Raw genomic sequence first — 20,966 nt, forward strand, 5'->3', positions numbered from 1 at the left:
CTTTTACCTTGCTGTTGCATATTATTGCACCAGGTAGCACGCCACCTAGCAATCGCACAGTTAGCGGTACAAGGTGGATAGACAAGTCTTAAGGAAGAAAAGGAAGATTTTTGAGCTGTATAAATAGTGATGTAATTAAATACATGTATGGCATGCCGGAATAATTCAAGAAGGCTAGGCGCCTCCCACCAAAATCACATTCTTTGGGGGTGCGAGGGCTTACCCCCTCCCACGTCGTTCCTGCTAGTTCCCTCACAACAGACGTGCGAGGAGCTGCTCAGATCGCCGGATCAAAAACTACAAAGAGCCCTCGTTGCCTGGGCCGAAAGGGTGGCTCCTCGAGAGGGGCCATCCTAGGACTCGGGCCTGCCAGATCATAACTGAGCAGAATCTCAATAAATTTGTTACCATCACCACCGCCACCAGGCGCCTGTCACCGTCCCGTTTTGAAAAGGAATACCAATAAATTATCATCATCATTAGCATCGTATCATGCCATTTGACACGCGATGTGACATCCGCGCCATGTAGCATCGATGCGTACAAGCAATGCACTACGTTAACCTTATGTTCCACAATGTGTCCCGACATATAGCCGCTGCATACAGCAGTTGCATGCTGCATGTAGTTCGACCTTGTTACTCAAGCAGGCTAGATGACTATTTGTCACTACCCCCTTTCTAAGGGGATGCCAATGAACCACCATCATGATCCACAACATCAATGTATCGTGCCACGCGTAGAATGAATGATGTGACATGAGCGCCTCGTGGTCTAGATACTTGTGTCCACTCTTCGGTACACGCTATGGCACCTCCTGGCAAGGTACAAACCGCTACTGAAGAAGTCAATCGTAAACCAACATCAGGCCCGACAACATCGGATTTAGCGGATCGCTGTTCAGAGAGCAGCACAAGCCGCAGTTCACCATCGACGCTTGGGCGGACAGTTAAGATCGCACTTGTGAAAACGACGCAAGAAAACTTCATAGCGAAGACCCTGTAGTACGTGGTGTCAAAAATGGAGCTCCTATGGAGCCACTCCTCCAGCTTATGCTATGACTGTACCGCGTGTGCCGCGCACGCCTGCTGCTTTTTCTTCATATTCTTTTCGTTAGACGCTTGTAATTAGTCGATTGACCGCTCTAGATAAGAAGATAAGCGTGATTCAAATTGTACAAGCCTCAAAATGATGGAACCGATTTTCTTGTTCTGCATTTCCGGGCCAGTCCTATACGATGGTCCAACCAACTCGTTTTACGGAAATGGCGTGCTCACAAATGGCCATCGCATTTTTTTATGCAATCCCTTCTATATATTACTGCTTGACCAAGAAAAGAGGCAATGCCGAAGCACAAAGCTTATATATCATGTACATTTACCAATCATGCAGATATCGCTGTGTTGGCTCATCGGTCTCACACAGGACGCCCACGCAGTCACAGCATAGTAGAGATGAAATGCGTGAAGACGATGCCGCAAATATTCTTTAATAACTGGCGCTTGTATGTGTCGCAGTTTCGTTGGGTTGGCTGTACATGAGCACACCTACATCTCAGTTCCTACGCCAAGCGATCAAGCAGTGAGAAGATTGTCAAGTTCCCATCGGCAGTCCACAAAGGCCGCTGCTTATCGTCGCCAGTTACAGCCAAAATAGATCACAACAAGTACCTACACACACCGCGGCTGGCGATACACGTCGCATGTTTGCGCAGCCAAAGAAATGTCTGCATACTGTACATAGTTACTGCTGCACCCAAAGGCTACGTAGTGGCTACCCGACATCGCAGTGTGAATAAACATTGCGTAAATATTGCAGAAGAACAAGCTGTAACGTGTGCGCTTGAGCAAGACTACACACACGGTGGATGGGAATCAACTGGCTCGTCTCATTATTAGGCTCTCTTCTATAGCTTTGTGCGAGAGGGTGGCGCATGCGCCAAATTGGTTAGGGGAAAGAAGGATGAGCTTGCTATCACCTCGTCTGCTTCTGTGGTGGCCAAATATGATACACAAGCTAAAACATATCCATATCCACAGTATGCGAAAACAACACGTTCAAGCAGCACCCGCACCACTTCGCAAAAGCCAGAGAGGAGGAAAGGCTCGCCGCCTACCGCTTGCCAGACCTTTCCTTCAGGCCAACTGAAAATGTCAACATAAGATATAGCTATGGCCGCGACGAGGACAGCCTCCATAAAAGATACCAAAACACTGAGCCCCTTTACGGAATAATATTTTCGCAACCTCATGCGAGATTGCGAATGGATTTATGAAGAGGTTGTGCTTGAAAACTTTTATTTCTTCGAATTTATTCAAAAGAGCTCCAGAATACGGCACCGTCACAAACATGAAAGTACCGTCACCACAAATGCATGATCTGTCATTGTCATTGTCATGATCTGTCATTTCATGGAACTGAAATACAGAAAAAAAGTAGTCATATATGTTAAACACAATATAAATTATGACTCGTAATATTCGGCACGTTTATCCATAGCTTATGCCTTCCCCTTTTATTATTTACCTTACGAAGCCATTTCAGAAGTATCTACAGAAATATGGCTAAAAAATATTAAACTGATCCCTTCAATGAGGGTAAGGTTCATGTATCATGATAGCGAAGAAGAAAATTCTAGAATGACCAATCTGTCTATGAAAGTTGATCGTGGAGGTTGAATGGTTTAAAACAGCTAACAGAACAAAGGCTGTTTGAAAAAGTAATTACCAGCCATGACCGCAGTCACGAGGGCCATCTTCACGCTCATCTGCCCTCAGCCTTACTTGGTGAGGTGAGAGTGAGGTGAGGGAGTGCGGACATTGTGAGGTGAAGGTGGCGGTGACAACTTATTTATTTATTTGCTCATTATTTATTTCGTTTATAACTGTTCCTCGCGCGCTGCAATTGCAAAAAAAAAATATTGAGGAATATTTCTATGAAATCCATAAAACCTGTTCAGAGCAACTTTAGCGTGTTAATAATGCACATACCTACACCATAAATCAGTTTGCACCCTTAAAGGGCAACTCCGGTATTTTTATAACCCTATTAGGATATTGTTATCTTCAAATGGCACTCACTTTACCCTGTCACCGATAGGGCGACTCGATTTGCTTAGAAATTCATCAATAATTTTATATAACCAATAAACGGGACACCGAAGCCGATGCGGGTAGCTGATTCGTTTGACGGCACAATGAGTCAATGACGTCGGATCCTATGTAGCGTTCCTAGTTAAAGGACACAATAGACGGAAAGTATTGCTATGGAACTGGCGTCCATCTCGTCTACCATTTTTTTCTCACTTTCTTCTCTTCTCCTGAACCCAGGCTCCTGCGCTTCTTCGTCTTCTATTCCACGGCTCATACCGCTTCATCCTACACTACCAGAACGCGTACTATACACGAAGTACACTTGGCGCTAACGCCTAAGAAGCGAAGCTAATGTCTCCTGACTACACAGGGAGCTTCTACAGTTTCCGAACTAGGCAGCAGTGATTTAAGCGACGATTTCAGCGACTGTAGGGGTGTAGTCTCTGACGTCACAAGGACAAGGTAGCCAGTAGAAAGTCATGAATGGGGAACTCAACGAATCGCTAAAAGTCATTTTCAGGAAAACTAAATGACTTGCAGCCGTATTGTTTGGCTCAGATAATCAGAGTGCAAAAGAGAACATAAATTCAAAATTTTATCAAGATTAGTGGACATCGAAAAATCACCCTAGTTGTCCTTGAGAAAATTTCAAGCTCCTCAAATACTCTTTTGCCAAGCAGAAAATTGCAGAAATGTGTGTGTTAGCATTATTTATTTACCGAAACGACCTTTTTGTTTCCGTAAGGAGCTATTGCTCCCATGGAACGCACTTTTGATGCTAAGGTGCTTAGCAGCTATTAAAGAACCTCTCCTTTTTACATGCAGCCACCGTTTAAAGGCATTCAATTTAGCGCCATTGTGCATTAAGAGCCATGGTGGTTTCGAGGTGGCTATCAGCTGACTATATCTAAGCAAAAATTCTGTGGAGATTTGCTGTTTAATTACGTTGAATAAAGATTCCCACTGGTATGGCACTGCACGTCAAAACACCATGGCTGTATGACAGAACCCACGGCATAGTTGCCTGAATGTCAAACTTGGAGGAAGTGCCACTTCAATGCATTCGAATCCTTTTTTTAATATTGCGAAATGCACCTAGTTAAAAAAATTCATTATTAAATTTCAACGCTCAATTGCGGCAATATCAAAACGGAGTGCGGCGGGAGTGCAATTAATCAGACAGAAACGCCCCATGACCAAAGGCGTGTCGGTGTGTGAAACTGAATGTCGGGCAGATATTCTTACGGCACGTTTCGCCTGGCAAGAATCTGCTGCGACGTGGTGTATCAGTTTCTGCCGCGACTTGCGGTCATTGAAACTTCGTCACACACATCGTCACAAAGCGATTTCGTCTGAGGTTGCTGCGGCGCGCGCTCGGTCTTGATTTTGCTTGCATTGTCCGTTGAAATTCGTTAATTAATATCTTACATTGTGCGCGATCTTCAAGATTTAAAATATAACGGTGCATTTAAATGAATTTTTATTGAGTCTCTTTTCACAAAAAAATGTGAATGCATGTTCCAAACAAAATACGCATCCTGTATCATTCCTGTCCCAAGAAGGCTAACAAATACAATATATAATGTAACTCACAGCACTCGCAGCACGTGTACAAATCCTTAGGGTTACTGCAATCCACTTTTTTGCCGCCTCTGTCCTCGCATGTACTCAATAAATAATCTTTATATTGCTTGTTTGGGGGGAGTGGGATCCGTACTGTAATGAGAAAAAAATACTATCACGTTTCAAGGGAAAAATATAGGAAGGTAAAAACTTCCGCTCAACCCTCCCCTCCCCCCCACACACACACACAAACGCACACGCACACTTACAGAAGCACGGCAAATTGTTCCGAGCGGCGTGGCCAGCAAAAGTAAAGGCTGAAGAGATTCTAAATTGCCTTTTTTTTCATTTACTTCTCTAGGTTTCACCGTTGACCGTGCATAACAATCTGTAAATCAGTAACAATCAGTAAAATGAACTTTTACTTAAATATCTGGGGAAAACGACGTGTTCAAAGGTCCTGTGCGGAATACCACTATTTTGCAGGCTGTCGACCATCGCTTTCCTTTCCGTGTCGAAATTCGGGCGCAATGCAAAACTGTGTTGCTTATGCAGAAACAGATGCACAGCCCAAGATTTCTCATGTCATTCGCACACATTGTTATTGTAAGCTTTCTTCATATTGTGCTCTATCCTATATTTTTTTTCAGCCTCTGTGATCTGACATATTACTCTTTTCTCGATCCTTAATTTCCTAAGTTCTATTTCTGTTTGTAATCCCTCCTTCCAGAAAAGCAGTGCCCTTCCAGTGGTGCTCGTCGGGTTTAAATATACCAGCTCCAACTGGGCCATATTAAAATACGTGCAAAATGCAGACATGCCCTCACGTGAAAACTGCTGGATCAATTAGAATGAACGTTGTTGCATTTGACAATGACAGTTATATTCGAGTGAATGTACGAAGCAGGATTTGGACTTAGGACATTGATGTTCTTATCAAATTCTCGCAGAACTCGTAAGCTTAAAAACTTGACAAAAAAATTTACAGATCCGCACCGCAATCCGGCATCAAAAAACCTTAACCAAATTCCTATACACTGAACGTGTTAGACCATCTCAAGTTGGAAAGAAATATATACAAATTTGTAGCTTGCGTGCAATTGTTGCAATTGTTGCAAATGAGTCGCAAGCCCCAAGGGTAGCGTTGGCCTGCCGGCCTGGGGCACAGCTAGAAGCATCCGAAGGTCCTGGCAAAGGATGAGTCGACTGCTAACAGAACAACTTGTTTATTCTAGCATCGCAAAATAGCGGCGGGTCAGGTCGACCGAAGTGGAGAAACGGGAGACCACGTTACTCGACTGAATAAATCGAAGCTTCTCTCTTGGCGTCCGGGGGCAACTGCTTTTATACTCTCGGAGTCGAGGGCAAGAAGGAACGGCTCGGAAGAGGCACACGTGACGGCGGCGCACGGACACGTTGTGACAAGAAGTGACGTATCCGCCGGGCCGGCGCCGGTCAAACCTCCTCGCTTCACAGTTGGGGAGCTCCTCTCCCCGGCTGCCACGCTTTGACAAGCGTGGGCACCAACATGCACACACACGCCATTGCACGCAACATGCAACATGCAACATGCACGCAACATGCACACACGTGGCATTGAAACATGCCTGGACGCGCTTAGCAGGAGGCGTTGGGGCAGCGCTGAACTGGCCAAAATGTCCGCCGCTGTGAACGAAGCCCCGGCGTCCGTTGCATCCGCGCCGGCTATACCGCACGTCGGAGGCGAAACGTAACACAATGCATAGGAGGGATTTGAAAAAGTCGCACTCAAAATTTACTGGTAAATTTCAGAGCGATCTGCAATACGTCAATTTTGTCCGCCTTAGAGGTATTGGGAGTTTGGTCCCGAGCGCTTCTCAAGTGAATTCATTTTCACTTTTTGCCCGAGCATTCCCGCATTGTGATGATGCAAATAAATTTCAACTTCAACTTCAACTTCAACCATGGGAAGGATGCCATGCTTGCGGCCTTTGCTCTATCAGGTTACTATTTCCGGGGCAATTTGCTGCGGGCTGCTGGGCTCCTTCTGGCTTGATTCGGTTGCTATGCCTTGTTCCTGTCCAACATCATCGTGTTCCGCGCCCATTATTCGCGCACTTAATTATTTCACCTGCCGGCAAAAGGGAAACGCCTGCTGGTTGACCGACTTTTGCTGTGCTGCACACACCGAAGTACCCGGCTCGTCCTAGTTTGTACACGATTTCCGGCCACTTTACTTGCGACCGTTGACACTTGGTATTCCAGCCTTGGATGGAAATGACCTTCTCATCTGGCAACATGCCTCTCCCGTCACTACAGATGGTCTGCGCAGTATACCGGGTATAAGCGTCAGTCTGTCACTAGCCTGTAAGGGCTCGACAGCGTGGGAAGGATGCCACGCTTACGGGCTTTGCTCTTTCAGGCTGATTACTTTAATAATGTTTCTTGTACAAGACGTAGTAACCATTGCTTCCTTGTGGTGCCGTGCCCACCAGAGCTTAAGGGTATATTGAAGCGACTCTTGTGCGTATGTATGTAGTACCATGCGTGAACATTTATTAATGTTAGTGAGTGATGTCAACTGAAATCATGGTCGTATGAATAAGTCGGTGGCTGACGCATTCACTCTTGCTCTTAAAGGAGTACTGACACAAAAATTTGAAGTCGAGATAACTTGTGAGATCGATTTAGCGGGTCACACACACATCGTGTGTAAAATATCAGCGGCGAATATCGCTTAGAACATATTTAAAATCAATTTTAAAGTACGTGCGCGCAGCCAACCGTAAAACAGAGCACCTCGCGACATTGACATCACCCGGGTCTGTAAATAGCCAAGAAAACGCTACGTCATGTGGCTACGTCACGAATTTTCGTTGGCTGCCATGCGGCTTTACACGTGCTCTTTACACGTGCTCGCCGTCGCCGGCCGCAATATCCGAGTCGCTGCTCTCCAGTGGGTCAAATTGAAAGTGATTGGCCACGTCTAATACGGCGGCGACTCCCACATGCAGGAAATCGTCGCCGCTGGACGACGAAAACGAGGACGACGACGACGATGATGGCGAGGACATGGCAAACCACGTGCAGGCGTAGCAGACGACTAGCAACACAAAGCTGGCGTGCCGGCGCGCCGCACGCTGGCTGCGCGGCAGAGCATACGTCATGGCTTTTTGCGAACACGTGACCACTTTGTTTACACTCCCGGTGGACCATTTCGTTGCTCTCTGAAACTGAAACTTGGACTGGTCGCTACAAAAAAGACTGCAGATAATTACCTGTCGCGCTATGAAGTAAATGAGGTCTCGTGCCGTGATTACTGGGTCATTAACTACTTATTAAAGCAGAAAAAACCACATGGATTTTTTTTGTGTCAGTACTCCTTTAATGAAATACGTCATCTCAAGGAAAGTCACGAAGCGTTACTTTCTAAACATGCTACGGCCGAGATCGAAATTGCACAGATGAAACGCAACATAGAAATGCTTGAAAAAGCTAATGTCGCCCGACTTGCAGACGGGGCTGGTGTGGATGCTGACGCCATTCGTGTCATGTCTGACAAACTGAAAGTAGCTGACAACGAAATGAAAGTTTATGTACCAAGCTGAATTTCCTGGAAGAAATCCCTGGGAGCTTTTCTCTCTGTGATCGCACCTGCTGGTTCGGTTGACGTTTTACGTGTTCTGACGAACCAGCTGTGGAAAATTACGAAATGGAGCGCTAATACAGAAAATAGGTTGCGTTGGTCTAACCATCTCTTTTTTAAACTAGATGATGACTCCAATGAGAAATGGCCAGCCTCGGAAGATCAGTTATTGAAGTTCTGTTCCTATAACCTAGGAATTTCCATAAAAAGTTCACAGAGCGAGTGCACAGAATGGGCAGGTTTATCAAGGATAAACGATGGCTTATCGTTGCCAAGTTTACCGTTTTCAAGTACGAGGAATAGATTTGGTCGAATGCACGAAAGCTTAGGGGATCCACTTTTTACATACGCGAAGATTTTTCCATGACAACGCGACCAGCGCGCCGAAAGCTTCTGCGATACGCAAAGGCCCAAAACAACCATTCAAGCTATCCGTGGATAAGCTTCGCATTGATAGTAATACCTACATTTTTGATAATTCTAGCAACGTAGGTGTGCTGTCTACGAGAGAGTGCGAGGCTAACACGCGCATGCGTAAGCGGAGTCAGTTTGTGGCGCCATACTTATCTGTGTCTTTTACTAACATTCGAAGTCTACTGCCCAAGAGGGATGAGCTGCTTCTTATCGAGATGATAGTGATGCTGGCATATTAATACTCAAGGAGACCTCTCTCTATTCAGTGGAGAACTCTTCCCAGATAAGGAAAACTATAACATATATCGATGTAACCACGTTGGTAAAAGAGGAGATGGCGTGTTATTAGCGGTGCAAAAGACAGTCTTATCGTTTCCCCTTGATACTAACCCTACCACAGAAATAACTTGTGCTGCATGCATTACATCTTACGCTAAAATACTTTTAGGATTATGTTATCACGCACCGGGCGCAAATTCTTCCTTTTCTAGGGAACTACGTGATAACATGCAGAGAGCTACACAACTATATTCAACTGATTTAATATACCTTTTTCGAGCTTTTAGTTATCCGCTCATTAATTGGTCGGCCATGTGTACCACATGTCGCGCCTCATCAGTTTTTCTTGATTTGAGTCTTGACTACAACTTAACAAACGCTGTCAACCAATGCACCAGCGGTGCTAGCGTAATGGACCTGGTTTTAACGACTGCACCAGAGACTACTGGTCTGATTTCTTACATACAAGGATTTCTCGGCCACAAGCTCCTTAATTTCCAAAGTAACCTACCTTTAAGTTTTACAGGTTAGCAACTAAAACTATTCGGCATTATGACCGTGCTAATTACGATAGATTCAACACCGAACTAGAACTTTTGTGTAAAGAATATTTTCTACCGTCCTTTGCCTCAGGGACCAGGAATGAAAAGTGAGATCTTTTTAAGCAAAACATATTAGAGCTAGTTCACAAGTATGTACCGCTAATCTCTATATGGAATTATAAAACTAACACTTGGTTTACTAAACAACTTCGAACATTAAGAAATAAAAAGAAATTTTTCTACAATACTGCAAAACGTAAGAATTCTGCGGCCTATTGGGATAAATAAAAGGATTGCTTACATGCTCACTGTAGAGCATTAGGCGCCGCCAAGAAGAAATATTATTCGGAGGATTTGCCCTCACTTATTAAAACATTCGTAATAATTCTGGCAAATAATTCTCCCTAAAGTAAATCAGCTAATCGCATTACAATAAACGACGTAAAACAAACTCCGTTTTCTGATGAAGATTCCGCGGTTGGTTACAATGCAAATTTTGCGTCTGTTTTTACACAGGAAGATTGTTCTAATACGCCATTTGTTCCAGAACAGCCCTTCCTTTCATGGCTCCAATCACCATCACTGCCGAAGGTATCGCATACGTCATCACGAATCTTAAGATTTCTACTTCATCTGGCATTGATCACATCAGTTCTAAAATATTTCCAGGCGCTTGCTCTGTCGCATCCTAAGCCAGCCTTTATCATCAGGTGAGCTGGCTAAGGTCTAGAAGATTGGTAAGGTAGTTTAAGTAAGTAAGTGCTTTTATTTCTCATGAACAACATACATTTGAATATTGACAGGTTTTGAGGGAAAAAAGCTGCGTCAGCAGCTTGACTAAGTCCTAAAACTCATTTTATGGGAGCCGCAGGGGGAACAACAGTAGGAGGGAATGATAACAATAAAGCAGAATAAGACGAATAAAATAACTCAAACGAAACAAACACAAACACTGATAAACCAAAGCAAGTTACTTAGCTCACATATTCAGAAATCAGCAGTATAGAAAGAAAAAAAACGACACTCAGATCAATCACGTGTACTAATAACAGATGCTGTAGCAAAAGTAATCTTGTGATCTACAAGTACAAAGTACTAAGCATAAAACCAGTGCTAGCAACAATAATAATTATACAGACTGGTTACCGAAGACTGTAAAACATCGATATCATCTGCGATCAGTGTGTTGAGCAGGACAGGCAGCGTATAAGCAATCATTTGCTTTCCGTAATTATTGCGCAGGTGCGTTACGCAGAAATATTCTGAAGATCGTGTTTGGTAATGGCGCATGTTCTGTTTAAGGTTAGCTATGGAACGAATATAACAATTACTCGATTTACACTCCCTAACGTATGCACGGACTAACCTGTAAATGTATAAACTATGCACTTTGTGTATTTTCAGTTCTTAGAAAAGAAGTTCATTTGGGGAGTCCCATGGTGCATCACACATCACACGGATAATTTTTTCTGAATGATGAATAATCTACCTATATTTGTGGCAGATGTGGTACCACAGACACGGCAGCAATAATTCAGATGACTGATGAAAAGGGGGGTTATATATATAGTTCCCTATTTAAACCAAATAACCTTTCTTTTTCTCTAATCAGCATGGCTTTATAAAAGGCTACTCATGCGACACTCAGGTATTTGAATTCATGACTGACCTTCACTTTAAATGAACACTAACTATCACACTTATTGCCTCTTTCTTGATTTTGCTAAGGCGTTTGATAATGTACGTCATTGCCATTTGATTTCCACATTGTCTGCCCTTTGTACTCATTCATTAACGCTGTCTTGGCTGCGTACTTCTCTTCGCGTCAGAAATTTACGGTGGTCAACAACATTTCGTCTGACATTTGCCACGTGACATCCGGTGTCCCCCAAGGCAGTGTGCTAGGTCTATTACTTTTTTAATGTACATACATCAACGACTTGCCCGCTGACCTTTCATGCTCAGTTAAGTTGTTCGCTGACAACTGCGTCATCTACCGCAATATTAAATGTTTCGATGATCATTCTACTTTCCAAAATGACCTTTGACAAACCTATATATGGTGCGTGACCTGGCAGACGTCCCTAAACGCCTCCAAGTGCAAGTTAATTTTCTTCAGTCAAAAGCGAGCTATCTCAGTGTTCCAATATTCGATTAATAATATCGTAGTTTGGACTGCCCCATCATACAAATATCTCGGCGTTTACCTCTCATTGGACTTATCCTGGACAACGCATGTGGCAGCTGTACCATGCGAAGCTTCTCAATCTCTTCGCTACCTGCATAGAAACTTCCGCAACGAGCCTTCTAATGTACGAAAATTAGCACGTGCTACTTACGTTCGCCCACAACTAGAATACGCTTCATCCACATGGTCACCACATCAAGATTATCTAACCCGTAATTAGGAAGCCGTTCAGAATAGGGCCACCACATTTATCTCTAGCAACTACGACTATCATTCGAGCATTACCCGAATAAAACAAGCTATTGCATTTCAGTCACTGGAAGATCGCAGCGTCATTGCTCTTTTGTGTCTGTTTCATAGGTACATTTATAGCAATAACTTTCACTGTTTGCCCCTTCATGTTCCTGTGCGCACATCTCGACGCATACACAACGCACTTAGTCTCATGCGCATTCATGACCAAGCGCTGGCATTTAACCCATCACCTCTACCTAGAGCTATTGTACATGGACAGTCTTCCGGATCGCATTGTATCCATCTCCAATCGTGAAACATTCCGTGATAACCTCAATGCATTTGTGCTAATATTGTATAACAATGTTGCCCTTTGCTATTTTCGTCATGTAATTATTGTTGGCCCCCTTACTCAATGCTCTTCAATGTGCCTGTAAGGTATTGTGAATAGATGAATAAGTATTAGGGCACTTTACAAAATTGGCTATCGCTTCTCATTGCGATTTGCGACGTTGTAAACCTGAATGACTGGCGAAAAAAATTAGCCTAGAGAAAAAGACAAGTCACACGGCAAACAAATACAAAGACATGCACTATACTAACCTGATATCTGATCAGGTTGATGCCTACATTAACCTGATACACTTCGCAAAAGCACGTGAAAAGTGCGACGCGATGAGTTCATCCGGCTTTTTTAGCGCTTGGAAAAAACATTTATATAGCATGTATAAAGCAGCAGAAAGATGGCTGGGGAATTTCCGATGATGGCCTACAATTTTCTGATTGACAATGTTGCTCGGATTTCAATATCCGAGAACTTAATTACTTAATAATAACTAATTCTTTTATTAGGCAGAATACAAAAATATGTCTAACTCACTTTTAGTGACTGAAAACGACATTACCGTGGTTCTTTAAGCTACGCGGCACTCGCATACTTTCAAGTTGTGGCACACGTTGCGTGGAAACACCCTGTAGATCGTACGCGTGATTTGTTTTAGGGATCCCGAAAACCCAAGCAGTCTGCCGTAGGCCAGCCTCCTTACTTCCCACATGCGATTAGGAAGTTTATTTTAGGTGAAAACTTTTAAAAAATTGCGGCAGAACCCATCTCACAATTACTCTCGACGGTAATGCGGTAGCATTGAATATAGCCGCACAAGGTATTACCATCACCGAAATGTGTTATGTATAAGGCCAGATCTATAGTGGGACTCCCCTTTCGCGCTTCCTTAAAAGCACTCGGTGCCATCTAGCATTGCCTCGGCGAAGCCTGCACGGTACTTCCGAAATGCATGGTGTGCTGTTACTTGCAAACGCAAAGAAGCGCGTCATATGGCAACTGGAGCCCTGACGCTTAATTGTGTACACGCTGCGCCACCTAGTGGCACTGCTAAGAAGTCCGCGCGTGGCCTCCGAGACAAGAAGTGTGTCGCGCCGGAGCCACCGAACGCTGGGAACCGTTCACCGCTTGCTGCACACTCAGTGGCACACACTGAGTGAACCAAGTTGACGAGAAGTGCATTGAAGAGCGGCACATACCCAGTGCATTCATGGCGCAGCTCGCTAAAGCGTTGGCGTGAAAGGCGTTCATTGAACGTAGCGGCCATGCACGTCTGGAAGAGGGCCGAGCGAGACAAGCTAAATGCCATAATAAGGAGGGGGATCAAGAACGCGCTCCGACTACCAAACTACACACGCACCGACCGACTCCTGCAGTTGGGTATTCATAATACCCTGGAAGAAATTGCAGAAGCACAAGAAAGGGCACAGATTCTCAGGCTCTCCGGCACCAGGGCGGGCAGACGACTCCTAACTGAGATGGGCGTCCCCCCGGCCACTGTCGACGACGCCTACCAGGGCCTTCCGAAAGAGCAGAAAGATAACATCATCATATCGCCCGCCCCGCGCAATATGCATCCCCAGCGCAACGTAGAAAGAAGGAAGGCCAGAGTGGTGGCGCTCCTACGCCGCGCAACAGAACTCCCTGGCGGCAGCTGCTTCGTTGACGCAGCCCAGTATGGCAACAGCAACAATTTCATGGTAGTGTCAATCAACCACAGGGGTTCGACCATTAAACCGCTTCGGTACGAAGCACGTCGTCGCGTGCGGCCGAGCAAGTGACCATTGCCTTGGCCCTCCTGTTCTGATGGCCCTCCTGGACGACGGACATGCCAATATCTTTAGCGACTCCAGGGCAGCCATCCGCGCCTTCAGTATTGGCGCCGTGTGTTAGGAAGCCTGTCGCATCCTCGACGGCAAAAGCATCGCCACCCACAATCTCACGTGGTTCCCCGCTCTCATGGGATCCATCATGAGAGGCCCCACAAACCTCAACGAGCTGGCCCACTCCAAGGCGCGAGGTCTCGCTTTCCGCTACCATGGAGAACTCGAACGCCGGCCCGCAGTGGTGGTGAACAGAGATCAACCGACCACATACAACGAAATGGCGCAGCACTTTTATCTCAGCAGGAGAGACTTTCCCCTTCCACACAAGAAGTTAAATAGAGCGCAGGCATTGACCCTCAGATTATTGCAAACAGGCTCATATCCCAGCCCGGCTTTATTCCACAAAATTTATCCCGACACCTATGCCACTAGTTCTTGCAGGCACTGCAATGACATTGCTAGCCTATACCATATGCTCTGACGTTGCCCCTCGTTACGAGGCACAGAAAAAATCAATGAGGACAAGTGGCTCTCCGCTATCAAGAGCCCCGATGCCGGGGCGCAACTATGGGCTGTCCAGAGGGCCCACGATGCGGCGGTCGGTCAAGGCCTGACTGTCCCAACGAGGGAGCGGCCCGGACCTTATTAAAGTTTTGCATCCATCCATAACCAGTACATTTGTGGTGTAGCCTGCAAATGCTTCGGGTTTCTTTCCTTGATGAACCCTTGTGACGTGTATTTCATCCTATTCCGCAACAGAGAAATTTATTGCATCTTTTTCGTCTTTTTTTGCATCTTTTTTCTCCAGCTCGCACCACCGCTCATCTTAACTCTTTCTTCGTTCAAACAGCGAAAGACTGGAATCATCTACCTGCTGAGGCGATGCACCACTCCAGTCATTCATCGTTCAAGGAATTCGTTGAAAATATGATCTAAATATGCCCACCCCTCATGTAAAACCCCAAATGGGGTATTTAATGTACGAATAAATAAATAAATTACAGACAGACAGACAGACAGACAGACAGACAGACAGACAGACAGACAGACAGACACAGACAGACAGACAGACAGACAGACAGACAGACAGACAGACAGACAGACAGACAGACAGACAGACAGACAGACAGACAGACAGACGGACGGACGGACGGACGGACGGACGGACGGACGGACGGACGGACGGACGGACGGACGGACGGACGGACGGACGGACGGACGGACAGCCTCCGAACGGTGTGTCGAAAGGGAAGTGTCCACCTCGTGTCGACGCTAAAAACAAAGTTGATGTACCTGGTTGTTCAAATGATTCGATGAATAAATCGAGATTTTATGTTTCTATTTGCTTCTCTTTCATCGTTGTTATTCGTCTAATTCGTACCTTAATCGTATTGTATTTCAAGTTCAATTACGACGATACCCATGGGTCTCCTTGGGCGTCCTGCAAGCTTAGGAAGTGCTCGTTGTATTCTTCAGATAGCCTTGGTAGCCACGCGTCTTTCTTGCGCAACTTTATTCCGCTAAGGCCCCCAAGCACTGCTTGACATTAAACTCCACATACTCCTGCTCCTGCCGAACAGGATACAAATCACGCATTTGGGCGAGACGAGCCCCAAGAGCTTCGGCCATAGGGAAAGAAATCTAACAAGAGTGGAAACATGACGAAAACTGGCCACAGGAAATACGTCACGCTTGTATTCACAAGCTTGGCACCGCAAGATTTAGTCATCGAGAATCTAACCAACGTTAAACTAATTGCGCCACAACGGCCGAAGTGTCTTTCGCCAACTGCGTCCCAACGCCCGATGCCGCGAGCATGCCCAAAAAGTACCGAAATAAGCTACAGTAATGTCTGAGCCCGTAGATATTAAGCGTCGCAAAATGTCCCAGTAAGATCCAGCACACTCCGAACAAACTCGTCTGAAAGGCCGAGCTGTTTTTAGCAAATTTCATCAGGATGCCCGGTGATGTGCCCTAAGCCTACATTGCTTGAAATGTAGTGCAGATCGTCACACAAAGTTCCCCACCTTGCCGTGGTTCGATAGCGCAGGGTTGCCGTGTCAAAGTGCACAAAGAACTTATTTTTTTATTTTATTTATTTATTGAATACTGCGGACACGTGGTCCAAGCAGGGAGGGCGCCATATGGTACATACAAAGAAAATCAGATTGACAAAACAAACAGAACAATGAAAAACAAGATTAGGACGTGGATTCAAAATCTCAGTGCCCTTCCACTCTGTGAAGAAGGATGACCAGCGAAACTGTGTTGTTGGGCCCCTTAATGGCGATCTGCACCTCCGCCGCAGGTCGGCCCGGCATTGCACTATCTTCGGTATCGGCCCACGTACGGTGAGGGCTTAACGCCTGCGTCACTTCCATCGCGAGTTGGTCCGGTATTGCACTATTTTCGGCATCGGCCCACGTATCGCGAATGCTTAACGCCTGCTTAACCTCCACCGCGGGTCGGCCCGGCATTGCACAATCTTCGGGATCGGCCAACGTATATATGGGGAGTGCAGAACGCCTGCTTAACCTCCGCCGCGGCTGGGCCCGGCATTGCACTATCTTTGGAATCGGCCCACGTATGGGGAGTGCTTTATTGTTATAATGGTGTGAATGCAGATGATTGGTAGGTTCATGAGTGATGAAAAGCAATTGAAACAAAAAAATTATCGGAGAGAATACCCATAGGGATGCATAGGCCTCCATGAAAGATACATGGGAAAGCTTTTAGTAGAGTGGAACAACTGAAAATTTTGGGTAGGCCAACTTGAAATTTGGGGCTTGTCCAGCTGCAGTTTGACGGTGCGCCAACTTGAAATTTAGAGCGGGGGTTAAATTGAAATTTGGGTTCGTAAAGCAAAGAAGGGGTAAGGCCTGACAAGACGAGTGGACTACACGAACGCCGACTATAAACTGAAGGAAGCACTGAGGTGAAAAAAAAAGACGCAAAACTCATCTGCGTATGCTCTGGAAAGGTAGCACCACGTGTCAGTCGGGTACATGTGCCGGTCTACGTGAGAGGTAACTGATCTGAGAGGCATTTGATATCTTCCTTTTGTAAGGTAATATCGAAGGCTGACTCACGCACGCACTTGCGCCATTATTTATATGCAATGCCTCGACAATAAGACGCGTATCTTCATTCCTATACCTGTACAATATCGCACATTCATCTAAGTTAGGCGTGTAGTTAGAATCTTGGCACTCTTGGCAATGCAAGGAAAGATTAGAAGGCGATCCACCGGTTAACGACATTTTATGTTCCAGCAGTTTCTGATTCATACACCACCCCGTTTGCCCTACGTAGAAATGGCCACAGCTAAAGGGAACTTTATAAACCCCACCCATACGACAGTCAGTAAAATTGTTGTTCTTGATGTGCTTCTGTGGACAAATATCTGTTCTTTTTTATTGCCTTTCACCTGCTCCTTTTTTCCCTGCATGGCGGCGCATATCTTACCTACCTTATTGGGAGCAGTGAAAACTACATTAACACCATATCTACCTGCAACTTTTTTAACCTTGTGCTATACTGAATGAATGTAAGAAATAGCCACTACTAGGAAGACGACGCTGTTCGCTCTGTTGTCCTTGTGCTATACTGAATGAATGTAAGAAATAGCCACTACTAGGAAGACGACGCCGTTCGCTCTGTTGTCACCTCAGCTCTGTAATTTTTGCATAGGTTTTGCTATTCATTAAGTGAGTTATTTATATCCTTGGAAGACGGCCGCATCTTTAAGGCGGTACTGTCCCTACGGGAAGGGTACGGCTGCTCCGGCGCCGGCATCTTTAAAGGGACAGCGCCATCCGAAGGAAGCCAGCGTGGCGGAGGCGGCCATGGCCTCGCAAGGTGTGGAGCTGCCAGACATCAGGGACGATAAGCAGTGCAGTGCGTCATCATCGATCAGTGGGGACGACACAACTATCGTCGACCCTGACGAGGAAGTGGCTGATATGGTGGAAGTGGACAGCGACGGCTTCAAGGTGGTGAGTCATCGGAAGCAAAGAGCGGTCGGAATCCCAGTGGTAGTTTTGCCAACAGAGAAAGGTGTTGATTTGAGAGAGCGGAACCCTATCAGGCTCTTTGAAGCCATTAAGGTACTGCTGGGATCTGCCCCGATTCGCAGCCGCTTCACATCGCAAGGCGCGCTTTATTTAGATATCGCAACGGAAGAGCAAGTTGACATTCTGCTCCGGTGCTCTCAGATTGGGGACATAAGAGTTAATGCCCGGCTGCCCCACTCCTACATGACTAACACATGTGTTATTAGGGGAGTACCAGTGTGGTATTCGGAAAGCGACCTTCTTGACTACTTGAAACCGCAAGGGGTTCTGCACGTGAATCGTCTCATGCGCCCGGTGGAGACTCAAGAAAAAGAATGGGCAGCAAAACCTACTAACTCTGTTGTGATAACGTTTGCTCCTAACACCGAGCGCCCCGAAAAAATTGACCTCGGTTTTACCAAGCATGCAGTCAAAGAATTCGTTGAACCTCCTCCTCGATGCTTTAGGGGCCAACGCTTTGGGCTTGTAGCTAAAGTTTGCATCAAAGATCAACGTTGCAAATGATGCGGTGGCGCCCACGATTACAAAGCCTGCAAGGCAGATTTTGCTTGCGCTAATTGTGGTGGTGACCATCCAGCGAGTTTTGGTGGCTGCCCCTTCCGTGTAAGCGACTTACACCGCCGAGTGTCCTTCATTAGTGGTCCCAAACCACAACCTACTGAGAAGCGGATACCTGGAAGTGACGAGTTCCCAGCGTTAGATTCGGAAGTTGAGTTTTCTGCGTTAGAGTCGGACGTTCGTAGCGTGGTAACCAGCAACGTCAGAGAGCGACCTGAGCCTAGCAAGACGGCAAAGTCCTCTGTGGGTAAGTCGGTTGTTCGATCTGCTGCAGCAAAAAGTGTCCAAGTTTCTCAGCGACCAGACTCGACAGCCAGACAGCCGGACAAGTTTCACAGCCAGACTCGACAACATGGAGGACATTCCCTCGCCTCAAAAGAGATGAAGAAACCAGCTGAAGTGGCCAAGAGTGGGTCCAAGTCCGCAACCTTTGTTGAAGTTGTGAGGAAGTGCGTACAGCAAAATAAGGAGCTCCAAAATCAGGAACTGTCCGACCTTCTGCGAGTTTTGTTTGAAGTCCTGCATTCATATGTTCAAGTGATGCAGACTGGCACCCTGAAGAACTTTCTACAGCTCGTTCTTTCCTTTGAGCCCATGATTACCACCTTCGCAGCGACCTTTACCTTATAATATGGCTAGTCTTCTTCAACCTCGTGCAACAAAAAATCACCGAAAAGTGCCGTTTCTTATTTATTTGTTTATTTATTTATTTGTACATACTGCAGCCCGAGCGGGCTATTGCAGGAGTGGGTATGAAAGGCAGAGAAAATGAAAATAGTAAACAATACAGGCCCAATACGAACAATACAAACAAACACAAACCAAAACTATTCAATGGCCGCCAAGAATAAGTTTACAAGGAAGAGAACGAGTAGCACCAGGCAAGGAATTCCAGTACTCGATTGCACGGGGAAATAAACTGTATTTAAATGTGTCCGTACGGGCGAAATAAGGTGAGATGTTTAGGTGATGGTGACTTCTAGTATTAGATGGTTTCGCAGGAGTTAGGTAGTTATCCGAAGATATACGGCAAGAAGAGTTAATAATGCAATACAAAAACTTTAGTGATTCCGTGCGTCGGCGATCTGAGAGCGGTTCTAAGCCTAGGGATGAAAGCGCGGTATACGGAGAAAAAATCCCTATCGTGCCTACGACATATGAAGCGGATCGCTTTCTTTTGGATGGCCTCAATTTGATTAATGGGGCACTGTTTGTGTGGATTCCAGACGGGAGAAGCATAATCGAGTATAGGCCGGATTAGTGATTTATACATGAGTAGTTTAGTATCTCTTGGGGCTGTGGTCAGTGTGCGGCGCAGATAGCCTAACTTTTTCAGGGCTTTTGAGGTTATTAAATCTATGTGCTTCGGCCAAGACATACTGGGTGTGAAAACAAGGCCAAGGTATTTGTATTCACTAACGCTCTGAAGTGGAGTATTATTAACTTTGTAAGTAAAAGCGGAAGGGGTCGCTTTATTAGTGAAAGTCATAACAACGGTTTTACGGACGTTAATTGTCATTTGCCAGGTATCGCACCAAGAGCTAAAATTAGAAAATGATTTTTGAAGCTGTAAATGGTCATCAAAGGAGGAAATTTTATGATACAATACACAGTCATCAGCATACAAACGTATATTTGAGGTTATGTGATGAGGCAAATCTTTTATGAAGATCAAAAAAAGCAACGGACCCAGCACGGAACCTTGTGGTACTCCTGAAGGCACCTCTGTCACCCTGGAATTAGCTCTGTTAAAGGACACAAATTGAGATCGATGGGAAAGAAAACTAGAAATCCAGCTGAGAATGTGGGGATTATTAAGGATGGCGTCAAGTTTATACATTAATTTCGTATGAATCACTGTATCAAACGCCTTTGAAAAGTCAATGAAGATTGGGTCAATTTGGTTGCCCGTGTCGAGGTTAATACAAATGTCATGTGTAAATTCACTTAGCTGTGTTAATGTGCTGAACCCACGTCTGAAGCCGTGCTGGAAATTAGTTAGTAATTTATGAGACTCAAGGTATTCCATAATGTGTTTGTAAATAATATGTTCTAACATTTTACAACAATGAGAGGTTATAGAAATTGGTCGATAATTAGATAAGACGTGTTTGTCACCGGCCTTGAATAAAGGAAGAACTGCAATGGAATGGAAATGCAATGGAACTGCGCTGGGATTATAAGTCGATTAGCAGAACTTAAATTATTTCTGAAAGATACGTGTGTTCC

At 45.4% G+C, this 20,966-nt stretch overlaps 1 long non-coding RNA gene across 1 annotated transcript in view; it reads right to left on the reverse strand.

Annotated features, from left to right (window-relative positions):
• Nucleotides 1-2,290: 2,290 nt before the first annotated feature.
• Nucleotides 2,291-20,966, reverse strand: part of LOC139047357 (uncharacterized) — an 85,729-nt gene continuing 67,053 nt past the window's right edge. The window contains exons 2-3 of the long non-coding RNA XR_011507116.1: nt 4,686-4,808; nt 2,291-2,417 (exon numbers count right to left, since the gene is read on the reverse strand). This is a non-coding gene — a long non-coding RNA (uncharacterized lncRNA). The remainder of the gene's footprint in view (nt 2,418-4,685; nt 4,809-20,966) is intronic.

This window comes from Dermacentor albipictus, chromosome 7 (genome assembly GCF_038994185.2).
Source record: "Dermacentor albipictus isolate Rhodes 1998 colony chromosome 7, USDA_Dalb.pri_finalv2, whole genome shotgun sequence".
In the NCBI taxonomy this organism is placed as follows: Eukaryota; Metazoa; Arthropoda; class Arachnida; order Ixodida; family Ixodidae; genus Dermacentor; species Dermacentor albipictus.